The sequence below is a fragment of the Manis pentadactyla genome, chromosome 7 (genome assembly GCF_030020395.1).
Source record: "Manis pentadactyla isolate mManPen7 chromosome 7, mManPen7.hap1, whole genome shotgun sequence".
NCBI lineage: Eukaryota > Metazoa > Chordata > Mammalia > Pholidota > Manidae > Manis > Manis pentadactyla.
This window is the reverse complement of record NC_080025.1, coordinates 53,101,573-53,120,444: the sequence shown is the minus strand read 5'-3', so window position 1 is coordinate 53,120,444 and position 18,872 is coordinate 53,101,573. Positions and strand designations below refer to the sequence as shown.

The window sequence follows — 18,872 nt, the reverse complement described above, 5'->3', positions numbered from 1 at the left end:
TGTGTGATACCTCCTTCGGCGGTCATATCTTTTTCCTTGTCTGACCCCCAAAATCCTAGAACCTCAAATTGACACCATACCCCTATTCCTCTTCACTGAGACCAAAGCTCAAGCTAAGGCTGAGAAAACTCAAACCCATCCCTGTTCTTCCTGTTCTTCCTGAGTGAATTGTTTGAGCCAAGGCAGGAACCTACGGAGAGGAGCGCTGGGATGAATCTGCCCTGGGGGTATGGGGACGCAGCCCTGAGGTCTCAGCACCGGGAAGGGGCAGTTTCTGGATATGGTCAAGGTGCCATCAAGAAAGGATACCCTCTTAGTGAAATAAGCAGACAAAGACAAACACTGAAACTCATAAAAAAGAAGGTAGAAAAAAGGGCTGGGGAGTGGGGGAAATGGGGAGAGGTTGGTAAAAGGGTACTACTACCTACCAGCTGTAAGACGTAAGGTCTAATGAAATAATGTGAAACATGGTGACTATAGTTCCAACACTGAATCAACTGAAATCTGAGAGTAGAACTTAAATGTTCTCACCAAAAAAAAAGATAAACGTGTGTTGACAGTTGTGATAATTTACTAGATGGGAGAAATCCTTTCAAAATGTATATGTATATCAAACCCCCACAATGTACCCTTTAAATACCTTACAATTTTATGTCAATTATGTCAATAAAGCTTAATCTTTTTTTTTTTTAAGATACCTTCCTTTAGGGCCATGTCTGGTTATGATCTGTTCAGAGTCCAGCACAAAAGATCACCTTCAGAGCAGAAGCTGGGATAGAGTGTACAATTGGGGTTCTAATGCTAGAATTCTAGAACCCAATCTCCTTGAGGGCAGGGGCTTTGTTGTCGTACTCATTAGGGTCTCTCCAGTCCTTGGAACAGGGCCTGGCTCATAGTTGGCCCTTAATACATACTGAGAAAGGGAGGGAGGCATGACTTCCTTCCAGGGACCCACCCCAAGTGGGACTGAGCCAGGTTCTACTTGAGAAACAGCACCACGGCCTCCTGGCACCAAAGAATCCTTGACAAACATCCCCTCCTCCCACAAAGCCAGCGCGAAGATGCCTGCCACGTACGAACGTCCAGCCTGGCCCTGTGGCTACGGACCCACGTTTCAGTGACTGCTCGCCACCTGGGGCAGGAGGAGCTGAGACAGGCCAGCCTTCGGTCTCCCTGCAACTCAGCTCTAGCCAATCCTCTCCTCAGCCCTGCGGACACCTCAGTTAGTTGAGTGGGCGTCTGTTTTCCAGGGTGCTGTCTCCCTCCGCCGCCCAACCCAATCAGGAAAAGCCCATCCCACCCTCACCTCCCATTGCGGCCTGAACCCCGCTCAGCCTTTCCAGACAGAATCAAGTCAGGAGCCTTTTAGCGGAGCCTTCCCGGACCACGGTCCTCCTCCACCCCTCCCAATGCCCACGGCGCCCTCAGGAGGAGGGTGGGAAGGGCAGGGGGAGGTGAATGTTGGCGAACACAAACGAGGCGCCTGCAGGACACCCAGGAGGTACGGAAGCTGTGTCTCTCGGACTCCGTCTCACTCACCAACCCTCACCACTCTTTCCAACCCCCGGCTCCGGGTTCCGCTCGCCGCGCTCCGCTCGCCGCCAACACCCACCCAGCTGCAGTTGACGTCACAGGAATCCCGCTGTGCCATTGGTCGTTATTTCCTCCCCTCGCGCGGGAAGGAGGGAGAGCCCTGGCTCCTGGAGACCGTGGCGGCGGTTTCCGTGACGACTGCAGGCTGGCTGAGCGGAAGGGGCCGCCATGGGCCTGCCCCGCCCTTATGAAGACGGGATTCCCCAGGAGCGGGGCCTGGCAACCGGAAGCCGGGTCCTGCCTACTCCCCTCCACTGAGGGAGGCGCGGCGCGGGGGCGCAACCTCTGTGGGGCCTGCGAGTCCGAGGCCTCCTTTCGCATCATCGCCTCGGATTGGCCTCTTCTTCTCTGGGCATATTTTTCTTATTTAGAACCCGAGAGAAGGGACGGTCCTCCATGACCAGTGGGCAAGCAGCCTCAGCTTCGAAGTGAGAGGCTCTTAACCACCAAGTGCCTGGTTTTTAAGCAGACAACCTGGTTGGCCTCCGGCCTCAGTTTCCTCATCTGTAAAATGGGATGTTGAAATTTGGAGTGCTGGAGCAGGAGCGCCGGGCCATTAGAGCACCTCTAGGCTACTGGTGCTAAGCTTGGAGTCACCTGACTGACGGGTGTCTTTGAGGGGTTTAAGATGAAGGGGCTTTGCCCCGGCTCCCCCGGCTAGGGAAGAACATAGGTCTTTTCCGTAAGGAAGACCTAGAGCGTAGGTCTAACCAGAAGACATTGAATGGTCTCTCAGCCTCAGTTTCCTCATTTGTAGGCTGAGAACTGTGAATCTATCTTCAATGGGGCATCCCTGGAATTAGGTGAAATCGTGTGGAAAAGGTGCCAAGCGCATGGGTCTTAATAAATGGTCGTTTTAATGTCTTTAATGGATTTGTAATAAAGAAAATGAATATTAAATGTGCATTCTTTGTTGGACCCCTGTGCTGCTTCTGTTAACTGGCCAGTCTGTCTGCCCCTGCTCTCCTCTCCCTCCTTTTCCCCATTTCTGTCTTTCTCAGGGACTCAGCTTGCTTCTCTCTCAAACTGGTCACTTTATTCTCCCCTCCTAGAGATCTGTACCCCAACGTTTCAGCCATAGAACAGGACCCTATCTCCCAGCTTCCTCCTGCCCTCACTATCCTCAGAGAGGAGGCCAGAACCCTGCCACAATTCGCAGCTTTATAGTTTTTACTGTAGGAACACAGTTGGGGAGAATTAAAATAACAAGCCAGGAGCAATTAGGAAGCTTAAGGAAATGACACCAAGATGTCACATGACTCCTCTGGTAGGTACTTACATATTGGTATCCCCTCTGGCTTTTGGCCTACCCTCATTTTCCACCAAAACTGGGTGGAAGTCTGAAGAGGGCTTCCAAATCTCCATTACCAGCTCAGGTCTCTCCTGACCTGTGGACTCAACTGAGTATTTTGTGATGTCTTCATTCCTTCATTCAATAACATGGATCTCTTCACTGCCCTGAGTAGGTCTCAGGAAGAATAAACTAGTGAAAGACAAGCCCCTACTTCTGATCTAATATTTTGGAGAGGCACGAACCAGGCAGGGGCCTGCCTCCTCCGTCAGCCCAAATGGGGAATACTCTGAGAGAACTGAGCACCCTGAGATAGACATTTGGCTTGTTCTAGCGATGTTTTGAGACCCACTGTGTTCCATGTTCCCCACTTGGGGGAAGAACTGAAAGTGGACCCCAGAGCAATGAAGCTTTACAAGAGGAGTCTGTGTGGGTGGGCTGAAATCTTTTGATATGCTGTTTTCTCCTTTCTCACTCCTCTAACTTAGGCCTTCTGGAACTCAAGCCTCACAAAACCTCTTGTGAAAAGTCCACAGCTCACCTCTTTACCCTCATCTTTCACGGATCCCTTTCTCCTCAGTACTGCCTCAGAGTCTTTGCACATGCTCTTCTCTCTGTCTAGAACATACTCTGCTCCTAGTTCCAGCCCTGCCACCTATATCTTCAGAAGACTATTTGCTGTTCATCCTTCTGATCTCAGCTTAGATGTCGCTTCTTCTAGGAAGTCTTCCTGAACCCCAAAAATTGGTTAAATATTATTTACAGGTGCATATGAAAGGATGTAAGAGTAAAATGATGCAATGTCTAGGATTTGTTTTAAGTACTTCAGAAAAAAGAACAAAAAGAAAATAGTTAAATTAGCAAGGGTGGCCAAGTTTTGATACTTACTGAAATTGAAGGATTACCATGTGAGGATTCATCATACAATTCTCCCTACCTTTGCATATATTTGAAATTTACCACTTGAGAAAAGGAAAAGAGAAAAAGCACATATACACATACACAAGATCTTGGTTAGGAGTGACAAAGGTAGACACACCCCTCTATTTTGCCTTGGTCAATGCCCTGTTCTTTGCCTCATGAGTGATTAGCTAAGATTAGAACTATTCATCCTCCTGAAACTAGCTAGAACACAGATAAACACTTCCTGTTTAGCTGACTGAGGCTTCCCTGACTGTAAAACAATCCCAACTGTAAATCCCCTCCACCTGTAGCCTGTCTACTCCTCCCTATAAAATTCTCAGAACAAAACCACCCTGCCTTGACACTCTATCTTTAGATCTAGGGGGCTTTCTGTAATGAATAGACTGGATAAAATCAACCTCTGGATTTTGTATTTGATAGAAGTCCCTTTGATGGTTTCCACAGTATTCCTCTCCATCATACATGTCATGCTGAGCTTTAATTGCCTGTTTGTCTGTCTGTCTTCCCCAGTCAAGCCCAATACCAGCCATAGATAGATGCTCAATAAATTGTTTAAAACAATCTGTGACTGTTCTTCCTGGTGGTGACTATCTAGCAGAGCTCATTTTTATCTTCTATGCAGGCCTTCCTAGTTTGAAGGATTAATGCATACCATGTTTATTACAGAATGCTTATTTTTCTTTTCTCTGTATTGGAAAATGGAATACAGCTTATTTAGAAGTTTTATACTTTTAATAAAGAGGGAAGGCCAGACCATAGCCCTGTGTTGGGATTTCCAACAGTTCAGTTTGAAGACCATTTCCCTGGAGGTATGGTCTCCCCTTTTTCAATGACAGATAGCCAACAGTGGTTTTCAGGTGTAACTCACCTGGAAGTTAAAAAAAAACTAATGCCTGGGTCTCACCCCACAAAGATTCTGATGCAATTGGTCCAGGGTGTGGTCTGGGCAACAGTTTTTTTTGTTTGTTTTTTTTAAAGAGGAAACTGTCTTTATTTGAAGATGACAAAATGATCAGAAGGAATCTTTAGAAATCAATAGAAAAATGATCAAAACTATTAAGATATCAGTAAATTAACATGTTTGACTCAATAAAAATTTAAAATCTATTTATGCTGCAAACTAAAATAAAATATCAAATTAGGGGGAACATAAATAAGGACAGAAAAAATATTACAAGTCTTAATATATAAAATGCTTTTACAAATGAATAACAAAAACAAAAGCATGTTGATGGAGTAAGTGAAATAAGCATGAATAATACAATGAGTACATAAAATTTTTCTAAATAGAAATTAAAACTTAATTTGTAAAATATGAGATAGCAATACTAATTTGATAAAAATATTTAAAAAGATAACAGCGTTTATCAAACTCACAGAATGTACAACACCATGAGTGAACCCTAATGTAAACTACAGAATTTGGGTTATAATGATGTGTCAATATGTAATCATCGATTTTAACAAACGTACTGATTTTTTTGTATGTGTTGTACATTGATAGGGCAGGAAACCGTTTGTGTGCAGGGACGAGGGGTGCTACATGGAAACTCGCTGTGCTGTCTGCTCCGTGTTGGTGTGAACTTAAAACTGCTCTTTTTTTTTTTTTGTAGATAATTATTTTTTATTGAAGGGTAGTTGACACACAGTATTACATTACATTAGTTTCAGGTGTACAACATAGTGATTCAACATTTATATACATGACAATTCTAGGTACCAGCTATCACCACACCAAGCTGTTACAACATCTTGACTATATTCATTACATCCCGGTTACTTATTATTTTATCATTGGAAGTGTATACTTTTTTTTTTTTTTTTTTTTGTGAGGGCATCTCTCGTATTTATTGATCAAATGGTTGTTAACAACAATAAAATTCTGTATAGGGGAGTCAATGCTCAATGCACAATCATTAATCCACCCCAAGCCTAATTTTCATCAGTCTCCAATCTTCTGAGGCATAACAAACAAGTTCTTACATGGAGAACAAAATCTTACATAGTGAATAAGTTCTTACATGGTGAACAGTACAAGGGCAGCCATCACAGAAATCTTCGGTTTTGCTCATGCATTATGAACTATAATCAGTCAGTTCAAATATGAATACTCATTTGATTTTTATACTTGATTTATATGTGGATACCACATTTCTCTCTTTATTATTATTATTTTTAATAAAATGCTGAAGTGGCAGGTAGATACAAGATAAAGGTAGAAAACATAGTTTAGTGTTGTAAGAGAGCAAATGTAGATGATCAGGTGTGTGCCTGTAGACTATGTGTTAATCCAAGCTAGACCAGGGCAATAAAACATCCACGTATGCAGAACATTTCTCTCAGAACGGGGGGGTGAGGTTCTAAGCCTCACCTCTGTTGATCCCCAATTTCTCACCTGATGACCCCCCTACAACTGTGCCTGTCTTAGGTTGTTCCTCCCTTGAGGAATCTTACCCATCTCTGGCTAACCAGTCATCTTCCGGGGCCATACAGGGAAATGTAAAGTTGGTAAGTGAGAGTCTTATTGTTTGAAATGGTTAGCTTTTTATTTCTTTGCATATTTATGCCCTGTAGCTTCTATGCCCAGCATTTGTCTTGAGGTATCTTTACCACTTGGAAGAATTATGATACTTGGTAAATTTGATATGAGGCACGAATTCTATTTAAGGGTTGTAATTAGGAAGGAAGAAGAAAAGCTATAGAAGTGGCAGGCAGCAGAAAACATGGGAAGATTGGTTATTTCTTTGACATATCTTCTTGTAGAGTAACTTCAGCATGTATAGGTTTTAAGCTACTACTTAACTTGCGCACACACATTAACATAATAGGAGTATAGTTACATAACCAAAGCATACCTGTAAATACCAGCCATCTCCAGTGAAACCAAGAAAACCAGTTAGGCACCTTAGGCATTTGTGAAGACTTATCTACGATATGGTGGATATTGTCCAACTGAACTTGAACAGTCTGAGAGAAATCAGACCAATTAAAACAACCCATTCCTGGGGAATGTTCACATCCCTTATGTTCTTTTAACAGTAAATAGTCTGTAGTTGTAAGATTTTGGAGTGCTACAATTTGCACTTCTCCTAATTCTTGGTTGAGTTCCAACAGTACAGATCCAGTCAAATTTGTTGATTTACTGTATGCACATGCCAGCTTAGATATCTCCTTCATTCCCATGGCAAGGCCAGGAACTGGTGGGATGAGTGCATCTACAGCTGTAGCAGTGCGTGGATCTTTGTTGGGGTTTTTTGATGATCATCTTCTGGCATGAGTCTTCGAGAGAGTGCTGACATTGGAAGTTCTTTTTCATATCGTATCTTAGTTCATTTTCGGGGTAGCCCAATTAGGCTTTGAACCTCTGTATAAACACAAACAGACCCTTTGCCTACACTTTTATATGCCCTTTATACTCTTGTGTAGAACTCATTGGAGGTTACCACACAGGAACTGCCCTTTTTTTTTTTTTTGGTATCACTAATCTACACTTACATGACGAATATTATGTTTACTAGGCTCTCCCCTATACCAGGTCCCCCCTATAAACCCCTTTACAGTCACTGTCCATCAGCATAGCAAAATGTTGTAGAATCCCTGCTTGCCTTCTCTGTGTTGTACAGCCCTCCCTTTTCTCCTACCCCCCCATGCATGCTAATCTTAATACCCCCCTACTTCTCCCCCCCCCTTATCCCTCCCTACCCACCCATCCTCCCCAGTTCCTTTCCCTTTGGTACCTGTTAGTCCATTCTTGAGTTCTGTGATTCTGCTGCTGTTTTGTTCCTTCAGTTTTTCCTTTGTTCTTATATTCCACAGATAAGTGAAATCATTTGGTATTTCTCTTTCTCTGCTTGGCTTGTTTCACTGAGCATAATACCCTCCAGCTCCATCCATGTTGCTGCAAATGGTTGGATTTGCCCTTTTCTTATGGCTGAGTAGTATTCCATTGTGTATATGTACCACAGCTTCTTTATCCATTCATCTATCGATGGACATTTAGGTTGCTTCCAATTCTTGGCTATTGTAAATAGTGCTGCGATAAACATAGGGGTGCACTGATCTTTCTCATACTTGATTGCTTGGGCAACAGTTTTTTAAAAGTTCCCCAAGTGAATCCTACGTGCAGCCAAAGTTAAGAATCACTGTTAGATCTGAAGCAGAGCATCATCAGTGTCTCCTCCTGGCAGAAGCAACCTCAGTGGGACAGTGGAGTGAGTCTCCATTTTGCGGGGCACATCACCACTGGGATTGGTAATTGGTAATGTCAGCAATCTCAGTGATGGCAACAGACAACTACAGACAACACCACATCACCAGTCTCGACTGGTGGTGGGAAGCCATCTCTGGGGTGAATCAAAGCCTGGAAGCTCTAATCTGAGCACCAAGAGGCCTGGACAGGGGAGACTCATCTTTAGGCAGACCAGAAAAGCTGCTGAAGGAGCTGGATGCTGACAAAGTGGAGTTGTAGGGCTTGTGCTGCCCAGGTCTGCTTGGCTGACAACAACTACATCCTTCTCTGAAAGTTGGCAATAAAAATACTATCTGCCCCATAAGCAGTTATGGGGAATAAATGAGTCAATGTCATCAAGTATTACTAAGTGGTATGTCTTAGCTTTGTTTAATTATTATTATTAGCAGAGGTAAGGAAATGAGGTAGCTGCTGCAGTGGATAAAAACAGGAAGACTTTCCACACACATCTCTTCCCCTACCAGTACGGTCTCTTCATATGAAAGTGTTCACTGTTTACTTTGTTTTTAGTTTCTATCCTAATGAAAAAATTGCAACGATTACACTGTCACAGTACAAATGAACTTCTGTTTCATAAGTGAAATCGTTTTCATGTACTAATACACTTCATGTTCTGGAAGCATCTGATCATTGCAGGTTCCACCTTTGGGACATCAGCCAGACACTGGAGTTTATAGCAGGACTTGCCTGTGTTGTGGAAGGCACCATGCTTGGACATGGAATGACATTGGGAGGGACCTCAGGTTTCTCTGTACCAACCTAATGCCACAGGTCTAATGCCAAGCTTGAGGAACTTTTAAAAACTGACCTCCTGGTTTAACTTACTGGAAAAAAGACACTTAGGAGACAGATACTTTAGGGACAGGGACAGTTGAGTGCGGCATGCTCTGACTGTGGGAAGTCACTGGGTGCTCTCTCCTGAGTAAAGGGAGACAGTAAAGTTGCCCACCTGCTGCCCTCCAAACCCACCCTCTGCTGGGTCAGGCCTGCTGCCCCACCAGACCTCCTCTTGGGGCTGTTGACCCTTCAGATATCAGGCTTGGAGCTCAAGTGCAGCAACTCCACCTACTAAAAAGGTGCAATCTCATTTCCTTGACCCTCCTGAAGGAAAAAGGCCTAGGAACTACCAACAATTTTGATCAAAAGCAGCTGACGTAAAGGGGAAAAAAAATAAGTTTATCAGAACAAGAGAGACAGTAGACTATTTTCTAAACTCCTGGAAAACTGGGCATCCCTCCAAAGGATTTGTTGTATCTGAAATCCAAATTCTAAAATTAAGTTCCTTGAACATCTCAAAATCAGGGCAGTGACATTTATTGGTATCATTTGTGTGTCAGTGAACGATAAATGCTTTACACATGCTGAATCATTTAAAATCCTCTAAACACTATTATCTTCATTTTTATTGGTCTGGAAAAGGAAGCTCTTAAATTGAGATAACACCTCCAAAGTAACATGGCTAGTAAGTGGCTGGGCCAGAATACCATTCTGCATCTGTCCACAGAGCCTAAGTTCTAAGGGGAGGCAAGTCAGCTGTTTATCAAAAGCTGGGCTGTCTTAATGTGAATAAAATGACCAAGTATCTTTTTAAATATATGGGTTTTTATATAAAAGTTGGAAAATATATAGAAGTAAATAGAAAAACAATCATACATAATCCTCCATCCAAAGTTACTGCAGAAAATATTTTGGTGTTATTTTTGAAAACATCAGTGCATTTACCTGCCTTTGTCACCAGAGGCTTTATAGTGAGCCTTCTTCTAGGTCAATAAATGTAGATCTATATCATCTAGTTGGCTGGATGGTGTCTCAGTGTGTGGATATCTCTTAAATTATTAGTCTGGTTCCCCTATCATTAGACATTTTGGCTTTTCCTAATTTTTATTTATCATAAACAGTGCTTCAGTACCACATGGGGAAAGGCCGTGACTTGGAAGGAGCTTTATTCAAAGGAAAGATGCGTGTGGCCTGGATGTTGTGAGGGATGGGTATGCCCCCACAATGAGTCTCAGAGTCTGTGAAAGCATGTGCGGGATCATCAGCTGAGACATGCTCTTCACGCTCTGACTGACAGAAGAGCCACCAGGCAGTGGATGGTCAGGCAGCCCTGGTGGAGAGGCCCTGTGGACCTGAAGACTCTAAGATCGAGTCCCAGACCTGCCTCCCTCTGGCTGTGTCCAGGTAACCTAACTCCCTGTGGATTCAATATGGACCTGGACATCTGTCCTTTTAGTTTCCTTAGTATAGTAAAGTAAAAATACATTATTGGAGAAATGTCCATTTAAAGATAAGCATTTAAAAATACTTTTTTAGCATCATAATTGAAGATTAACTTTATCTTAATTTTTAATTATATTTAAGAAGCTGCAAGTTGGAGCACTTACAGGTTTTGGTTTCTCTGTAATGCATTTAACCATCAGAAAGTATACACATGAGAAGCAGTTTCTTAAAGGGACCCTTTTGAAATATGGAGAATCATTTTGTTATGGGAATAACTTAAACTTCTAATTTGATATAGCAAGCTAGTAAATGGTAAGCATTCTGTTTCATTATGTAAAAGACTGCCCAGTGGGGGAGAGGGTATGGTTATACACACAGAATTCCTTTTATTCACACTGCTGTGCCCTCTGTTTCTGTATAGACACCCAGACATTCCAAGTATCCCTGTGGGTAAAATTGTAATATTTCCAGAATATCTTGCTTGGCTTTAGTGCATTTGCATATCAACACGCATTCCTCAGGGGTGGAGAGCAGTAGTTCATCTCCACATCAATGGGCAACTGAGGACTTATCTGAACCTGAGAGGTTAGGGGGAGGTCTTTTTTTGCTTCTGCTTGAGTAGGAGGGAGAGATAGCCCCAGATTGCATTTTGTAAGCAATAAATGGGCTTTAAACTTTATTTCTCACTTTGACTGATTTAGGTTTTAGAGGTATTTTGCCCCTGGATTTCCTCTTCCCAGAGTTACAAGCCCCCTCTCAGAAAGCCAATTTATGTGACCCAGAAGAGATAAAGCATGTGAAAATGCTTTTTCACTGAGGAGCTAGACAGGTTATGGGTTACAATTGGGTTGGGGGATTTCCTGGGATCCCTGAGCATCTGGAGATGATGCCAGGGTTCTTGTTTACAGATTCGAAGAATGAACTTAGCAAACACTCAAGGTAGGAGAGCCAGGGAGAGGCTTTTATTTACAGGTAAAGTGAGAGGATAGAGCTCCTGGCTTACACCAGGAGGGGACAAGAGAGCCTGTAGCTGTGCATTGTCTAGAGGTTTTATAGGCAGTTGAGGATTTTCAGGAACATGATAAAGGGTTTAGGGGTGTGGACTTGTTAAAAAGTGGTCTTAGAATGTTCATCCTAGATGAGACATTAAGTCCCTTTTAGCATGCTAAAGTGAATCCTACACATGATTACAAATGATTAGCATAATACAAACATGGGCTCTACTGAGATACTTTCCTTTATCTGGGGAATATTAACTGATCTCACTGAAGAATGACTCTAGAGCTTAATGTTTAATATGGAGTTTTGGTAGGGGGTTTCCTTGAATGTTGTTACACTGCTCTGACTGTAATTACATTGCCTTGCTTTTTCCTGGAACCCTCAGCCTACTCTGACTACACTCACGATCCCTGTTTCAGGGAGAGAGGAGAAGTGCCAAAACTGAGGAGACAGGCAGCTGGAGGTCAAATAAGACCTTTGATAATTAGTATTTTTTCTAAGCTGGCCTACCCACAGTTCAAAGCTTGGCACTAGTTCCCATGGAAAAACACTGTCTGCCTCTACCAGGGGACCCCTTTCCTGGCCCCAGTCCACCTTGAAGCTCCTGAGTGCAAGTGGGCCCAGGCAGCCGGGTGGCTCAGCGGCAGTGACCACAGCTCCTGGTCTGCCTGGTGTCCCGGTGTCATTGCTAATGCTGCCCTTTCACTCTCAAGAGCCCAACCTGGATGATCAATTATGTGTTCTCTTTACTGAGAACATGACTGAGATTGGTTACCTCAGTGGTTTAGCAAGACTTGGAAGCCTAATTTGGAGAGCGTTGGGGAGGAAGAAATCTCCTCTCCCTCTGGAGGTTCTTCTGGCTGGCCTAAGAATCAACATGACGTGAGACAGGTTAATAGGAGAAAAAAAACAAAGCTTAATTATGTACATATGAGGAAGCCATAGACATGGGTTCCAAAGACAGGGAGACTGAAGTATATATGTCATCCTGAACCAAGGAAAAAGTGGGTAGGGGCCTGTGACTTCAAAGGAAAAGGGCAATGATTCACAGGAATAGGAAAAGAGTAAACGTTGGGTAAGCAAAATACTTGATGAGCTACACAGAAACGGTGGGGCACAGAGAAATCTTAGCAGATTTAGCCACTTCTCTCCCAGTCTACCACCCCTAGTTCATATTATAATGTATTTATCTGTGGTGATGGCTCTCCTGGAGCAGGCCCATTTAAATTCTTTTTATGCAGCTGTGGAGGTGGGAGGTCAGAGTATCTTCCTGAGTCTTGGAGCCTTGGTGGTTCCCAGCTCAAAACAATCCACATGCCAAAGTGGCCCATCTGGGGGTAGCCTACCCTGGTTCCCCGCAAGAGCAAGGGTCCAGGGACCCTGTACTGGTCCTCAAAAGGTAAAAGGAATGGAGCATGTGGGCAGGCAGAGGCAATGATACACGCTCTTTCAGCTCTGTGGGGTCACCCTGTTTGGTGAGCACCCCCACCGCTGCTCCTTGCATTAGAAATCCAGATGCATAGAGCACGGCACACGGATGGCGAATGTGGGAGGAAATCATACATACACTCCATCTGACGGACATTTATTGATGACTTGCTTGATCCAAGAATGGCTACTGAGAATATAAGAAGGATTTCAGGAGAGTAGACAGACTTCATACACAGCGAGGTAAACGCTGCGAGGCGAGCCTGAGGCGCCTCAGGAGCCCAGGGTAAGAACTGGCTCACTCCTCCTGGAAAGGGTGGGGTGGGTACCCGGAAAGCTGACAGGAAGGAGCTGTTGGAGACTGACTGTGCAGCAAAGACAAGGTATCAGGTATCTCCACGTGGGGGCAGAGAATTCTCAGCTTTTAAGGGCCAACCAGCTCCGATTAGAAGTACGTGTGAACCAGCAGACAGGCAGGCAGAGGAAGACTGCTAGTCCCGAGGGTGGAGCCTGTGCGCCTTCCAGCTCCCCCACCCCCCAGGGCCTGAGGGAGGGAAGGGTAGGGTGGAGAGCCCGCAGGCTCCATACACTTAATTTGATATCAGATAAACTTTCTAGGAAGAAGGGTGGATATAGAGACAGAGTGTAGCCATTCAGAGAAGCAGAAAAACTGGGCACGCCCCAGGGCACTGGTTTACACTGGACCAGAGGGAAAGGTTTAGAAAGGTTCCGCTCTTAGTGCAGCCGGCCGAGCCCTCTGCCGTCGGGGATCTCTGCAGGTGCCGACCTCGCTCAGGGTGTGCACACTGAGGATGCCGTTAGGCTTAGGGTCTGGCTGAGGTGACCCAGTGGTTCTCAAGCTTCGGCATCGCCTGAAGTGGCCTCAGAAAACAGATTGCTGAGCCCCACTCCAGAGTCTCCTGATCCACAGATCGGGGGTGGGACCCCCAGGATTGCACTTTTAACAAGTTGCCAGTGATGTGATGCTCAGACTTTGAGAACCACTAAGGCAACCCCTGCTTGGTCTTGCTTTGACCTGAGGCCCTGGAGGTGCTGCCAGGGGAGGAGGAAAGGGCGTGGGATTTGGAAACAAGGCTCTGGCTCCGGGCTGGCTCAGCTCCCCTGTTTCCACCTCTACAAGGGTAATTCTGAGTCTCAAATAAGACCTTTGATGTGCAAGCCCTTTGTAAACTGGGAGATGTAATGTGCTCTTAAGTTAAGCTTTAGTTTTAATGTGCTCGAACCTTAAGTTGTAAAATGTGGTTTCTTCTAAAAACAATTATGGCCACACCTACACCTACATCAGGATCCGCAAGGATGCTAAAGACTTAGTAGGTCTTAATCTTGAGCTGGGATCCATTATTACATTTACATTTTCAAGGCATCTTGGGGGATTCTTATGCATCCCAAGGAGTTTAAGAACCACTAGTCTAGGTTGGGGAGTGAGAGGGAGAAGAAGAGTCGTTCTTCAGTTTCCTGGCTTGCTGTTAGGCCACTAAGATCCCCCTGCACCCACCCTGTCCTCGTCTCCTGGCCGCCGGCACCGCTGGGGGACCTCACTCCTCTCGAGGCCACGTCTCCTCGGCCTCGCTTTTCCAGAAGCTGCTCTGGGTGCTCCCGGCTGCTCACGAGCGCCACCTCCCGGCAACAGAGTTTTGTCATTCTTTTTCTCTGGTTGTGTTAATCAGATCCTCCCACAGATGTGCTCAGAACCTCTTAATGTCAGAAGGAAATACGATTCTCTTGAATTTGAGAAGTTTTAATGTCTTTTTAAATGTCTCAACTACTTCTGATTTTACTGTGCCAGTGTTTTGGAATGTGCTATCCAGAAAAAGAGGCTCAGGCATTTAGTTGGCAAAAGTGCAGATTGGGTGGATCTCTTCTTCCCAGAGTGTAATTGCTTCTTTAAAAGTGACACATCTTCCAGGGTGTGGCTCATAACAGCAGTGAGTTGAGGTCCCTGGAGGATGTTTGAGGTGCGTCTCTGTGTGTGACTTCTGGATTCCTTCTGTGGCTCAACTCAGAAGGGAGCAGTTTCTCTGCGTCACCTAGCATTCCTTGCAGAAGAAGTTATGCATAAGCAAATGTGAAATTTCCATTATGCTAGGATAGCTCTCTAATGTATGGATTGCACTGGAACAAATTCGTGTTTTCTTACGGTAAAACTGTGCTTCTGCAAGACTGTAATGCAGTCATTAAGAATGTGCTCATAGGGAAATACCTCTAAAATTCATTGTAAAGTGAAAACAAGGTTCAATAAATAAACAAATAAATAAATAAAGCGCCACAGCGCAGCGGCCTGGCAGAGAAAGTGTTTGCAGATTCAGCCCAATCTGACCGACAGTCTGATCAACAACCCGAACTCCTCCTACTCTTCTGTTGAAATGTCTGGTCACTTTCATCACAGCGTCCTGGAGCTGGGGACGTACTAGAACTGTGCTTCCTAGCTGCGGTGTGAACACCAGCACCTGGGGGCTGTTACAAGATAACCTGAGGCACATTAAACACTGAAGAGTTTATCTGAGCAAACATCAATTTGAATCAGGCAGTACCGAATATAAAGTGGTTAGGAGCACTCCCCTGACAGGAGCTGCAGAAAGGTTTTCCAGAAAAGAACCAAGCAAAGACGTTATTTGATTGGCTATAGCTTGAGCATGTGCCCTGTTTGGGATAGCCTAGGTAGCTGTTGGTTTCTGATTTTCATTTTTCTGGGATTAGAGTGCACTTACCTGGCTTAGGTTTCAGTTTGTTTACTAAGACTATCAAGATATTAGAGTCACCTCAGACCATCGTTTACATTAGGGTTCATTCTTGGCGGGGTACATTCTATGGGTTTGGACACACTTATAATGACGTGTATCCACCATTATAGTATCATACAGAGCAGTTTCAATGCCTTAAAAAATCCTCTGTGCTCCACCTCATCATTTCTCCGTCCTGCCCAGCCCCTGGCAACCTTTTAACTGTCTCCATAGTTTTGCCTTTTACAGCACGTCATATAGTCGGAATTACAAAGACTGGCTTCTCTCAGTGCTACACATTTATGCTGCCTCCATGTCTTTCCATGACTTGATAGTTCGTTTCTTGTTAGTACTGAGTAATATTCCATTGTTTGGATGTAAGTCAGTTTTTTACCCAATCATTTACCAGATATTCCAGAACTTTTCATCTCCCCATAAGGAGCCCCCACACCCACTAAGTACTTACCCCCATTCCCTGTGCTCCTCAACCCCTGGCAACTGCGGTCTGCTTTGCATCTTTCTGGATTTGCCTATTCTGGGCATTTCCTATAAATGGAATCTCATTCCTGCTTTTACCTTCCTTGCCTTCAGCCTTTAACTGATTGGTTCCTCATTTTCACCTTCTCTTCCCTAGATCCTTGAGGTTACAAGGTATGCTGTAGGAACTCCCCTTGGAGTCTTTGCATTTTAAGCCCATATGAATATAGCAGGTGTAAGGCAAAAAATAAGTATCTTGAATCATACTTCTGAGCCTGGCTGTGATTTCCCCTGCCCTCAAACACCTGGTTCATCCTCCAAGTCCTCTGGAGAGTTTCATGAGATGCAGGTCCTGCTGACCATCGGGGAAGTCTCCTCTGGGGAGTCTTTGGTATAGCTTCGAAATGTGTCTTTTTGTTTGTGAGCGGCTGTGAGGGCTCTGGGGCAGGGCTGGAAGTACAGTGAGGGCAAGCTCTGGGGTGCACTTAGAGAGGCACTGCCCTCCACCAAGCTCTCCTAAAATTGGGGAAATGGGTCTCTTCAGGGATTTGGAGCCAGTAGTCTGGGTCAGAAAAACACAGGTTGCACCTTATAAGGCCTCCTGTCTTAAATTACCCAGGTTAGCACCATTACCTTTTAAAAACTGATTTCTTTAGTGAATGGGTCACAGTCATAGCTCATTGTTTCCAGGGACCACACCTCAGGCCTAGACATGTCAAAGCTATTCATAATCAGTGACATTCGCTTTTCTCTAATGGAAGCTTCTTAAGATGCTGTATTCATTAGTTTCCTAGGACTGCTATGACAAAGTACCACCAACTGGGTGTCTTGGAACAAGAATTTATTGCCTCCCTGACATACATCCAAACAATGGAATATTACTCAGTGCTAACAAGCCAGAAGTCTGAACTGGAGGTGTCAGCAGGGCCATCCTCCCTCTGAAACCTGCAAGGGAGAGTCCACCCTACTTTTAGCTTCTGTGGTTCTGGCAACCCTTGGCATTCCTGATTGCAGCTGCACAGCTCCAGTGTCTGCTTCCAAGGTCACATGGCCTTCTCTCTGTGTCTCTGGGTCTGTCTCCAACTCTCCCTCTCCTTATAAGGGCATGCATCATTGAATTCAGGACCCACCCTAATCCAGTAGTACCTCATCTTAACTTGATTACATCGGCAAAGACCCTGTTTCCAAATAAGGTCACATTCTGAGGTTTATGGATGGACATGAATTTGGGGTGGGGTGGAGACACTACTCAGCCCAGTACAGATGCTTTCTCTCTTCAGTTGTCAACTTCTTGATTTTTCATCTGATTTGGATTCATGCTCTTCTCCTAGCTCCAAACAAGCTGCCGTTTTTTGTAAGAGTTTTAATGGATGTTGCCAACCTTGTGCACCAGTTAAAAAAATAACAGAAAGTGATATTCTTCTCCACAGGCTTATTGGCACAGCAGATTACCCATGTACTCTGCTCTCCTGTAGAAATGCACGTTTGTAAGGGAGTGTTCTTAGTATTTCTCCACCTGCACCCACTTGTATATGTACATTTCCAAATAGAGGAGACAGTACACCTACATACAATTTTCTGTTTCTAGGAAAGCTGGGGAAAAGACACAAAACTCGATGTTTTCTTGAATTGGTAAAGGAACGAAATTGCTCTGGCTAAGCTAGTGGAGCAATAAGATGAGTGACAAGAGGCCTGGCTAATAGGAGAATTTTTATGTTAAGCAAAACAACATGGAATCATCTTTTGGGAGCCTTAAGGACCATCTAGCTTGCTCAGTTTATAGTTAGTTGAGTCCCAGGGAGGCTAAGTGATGCCCCAAGATCACACAGTTCATCAGCTAAAAATGTATAATTTTTTCATCTAAAAAATATTTATTGATCCCCTAGTACATATAAGTCTCTGTGCTGGGCAGCAAGCACAGGGGCTACACAAGAGCTCTTGACTTCAGGTTCCTGGTGTCCTGCTTTTTCTTGTCCAGAAGGCGGTTTCACCTCATAACCTCATATCACCTGCCTCTGGACATCAGATGTTTGCCATTTTTCCCTGTGTTGACTGAAGGTGGAAAGCAGTGGTGGTCAATCATTTGGTGGCTCAGCTCCAGTCCAGGGTGTGGCACTGAACTGTAGGAACAGCCATTGCGTTCTTCATCTTCATGCCCTGGCAATGTTTTTAAAAATCTAGTATTACCTAAGAACAGTTTCGGTTAATCAGTAAAAAGTCGTTAATTTTATTAAATCTTGATTCTCACACACATGTCTTTTTAATACCCTGTGTATGAAATAAGTACACGTAAAGCATTTTTGCTGCATACAAAGTACAATGGTTGTCCAGGAAAAGCACTTGAACTACTCTTTGAGACCGTTGCAAACTGAGATAGCTGTATTTTTCATGGAGCACCATTTTTACTTTCTGAAAGAACAGCTAACAGACAAACTAGATTTATTCACACTTGAGTATTTGGCAGGCATTTCCTCGAAAACGAATGAAGTGAGCCTGTCACTTTAAGGACAACAATCAACAGCATTTGTTGGCCATGATAAAATGTGCGCTTTCAGGTAAAAATCAGAGTTTTGGAAAACTTGTATCTACCACCATGAGCTCAACAGTTTCCCAGTACTTGCTTTTCTGATAAGATCTATACTCATGTTAACACAGGTGATTTTTAAAAACATTACATAATGAAATGTGTCAAGTTTAATAAGATTTGCATAACTCACTTAATCAATATTTTCCAAGGGAACAGTGCATGATATTAAAAACCCATGTATGGCTGGAAGATCCATTCAAAGTGCAAGATGGATTTTAATGTGGCATAGGATGAAAAGTTCATCGATAGAGTTTCAGATTCCACATTACAACATAGGAAACTACCACTTATCAAGTTTTGGGGTAGTATAAAAAATAGCCACAATTATCTAAAGATGCTATTAAAATACTCTTCCTCTTTCTA

General features: G+C 44.0%; 1 long non-coding RNA gene across 4 annotated transcripts in view; it reads right to left on the bottom strand.

Annotated features, from left to right (window-relative positions):
- LOC130684256 (uncharacterized) overlaps positions 1–1,803 on the bottom strand; it is a 33,983-nt gene extending 32,180 nt beyond the window's left edge. For all 4 annotated transcript variants that reach the window (XR_008998451.1, XR_008998453.1, XR_008998452.1 and 1 more), the window contains exon 1: positions 1,540–1,803. This is a non-coding gene — a long non-coding RNA (uncharacterized LOC130684256). The remainder of the gene's footprint in view (positions 1–1,539) is intronic.
- Between the last annotated feature and the right edge of the window lie 17,069 nt (positions 1,804–18,872).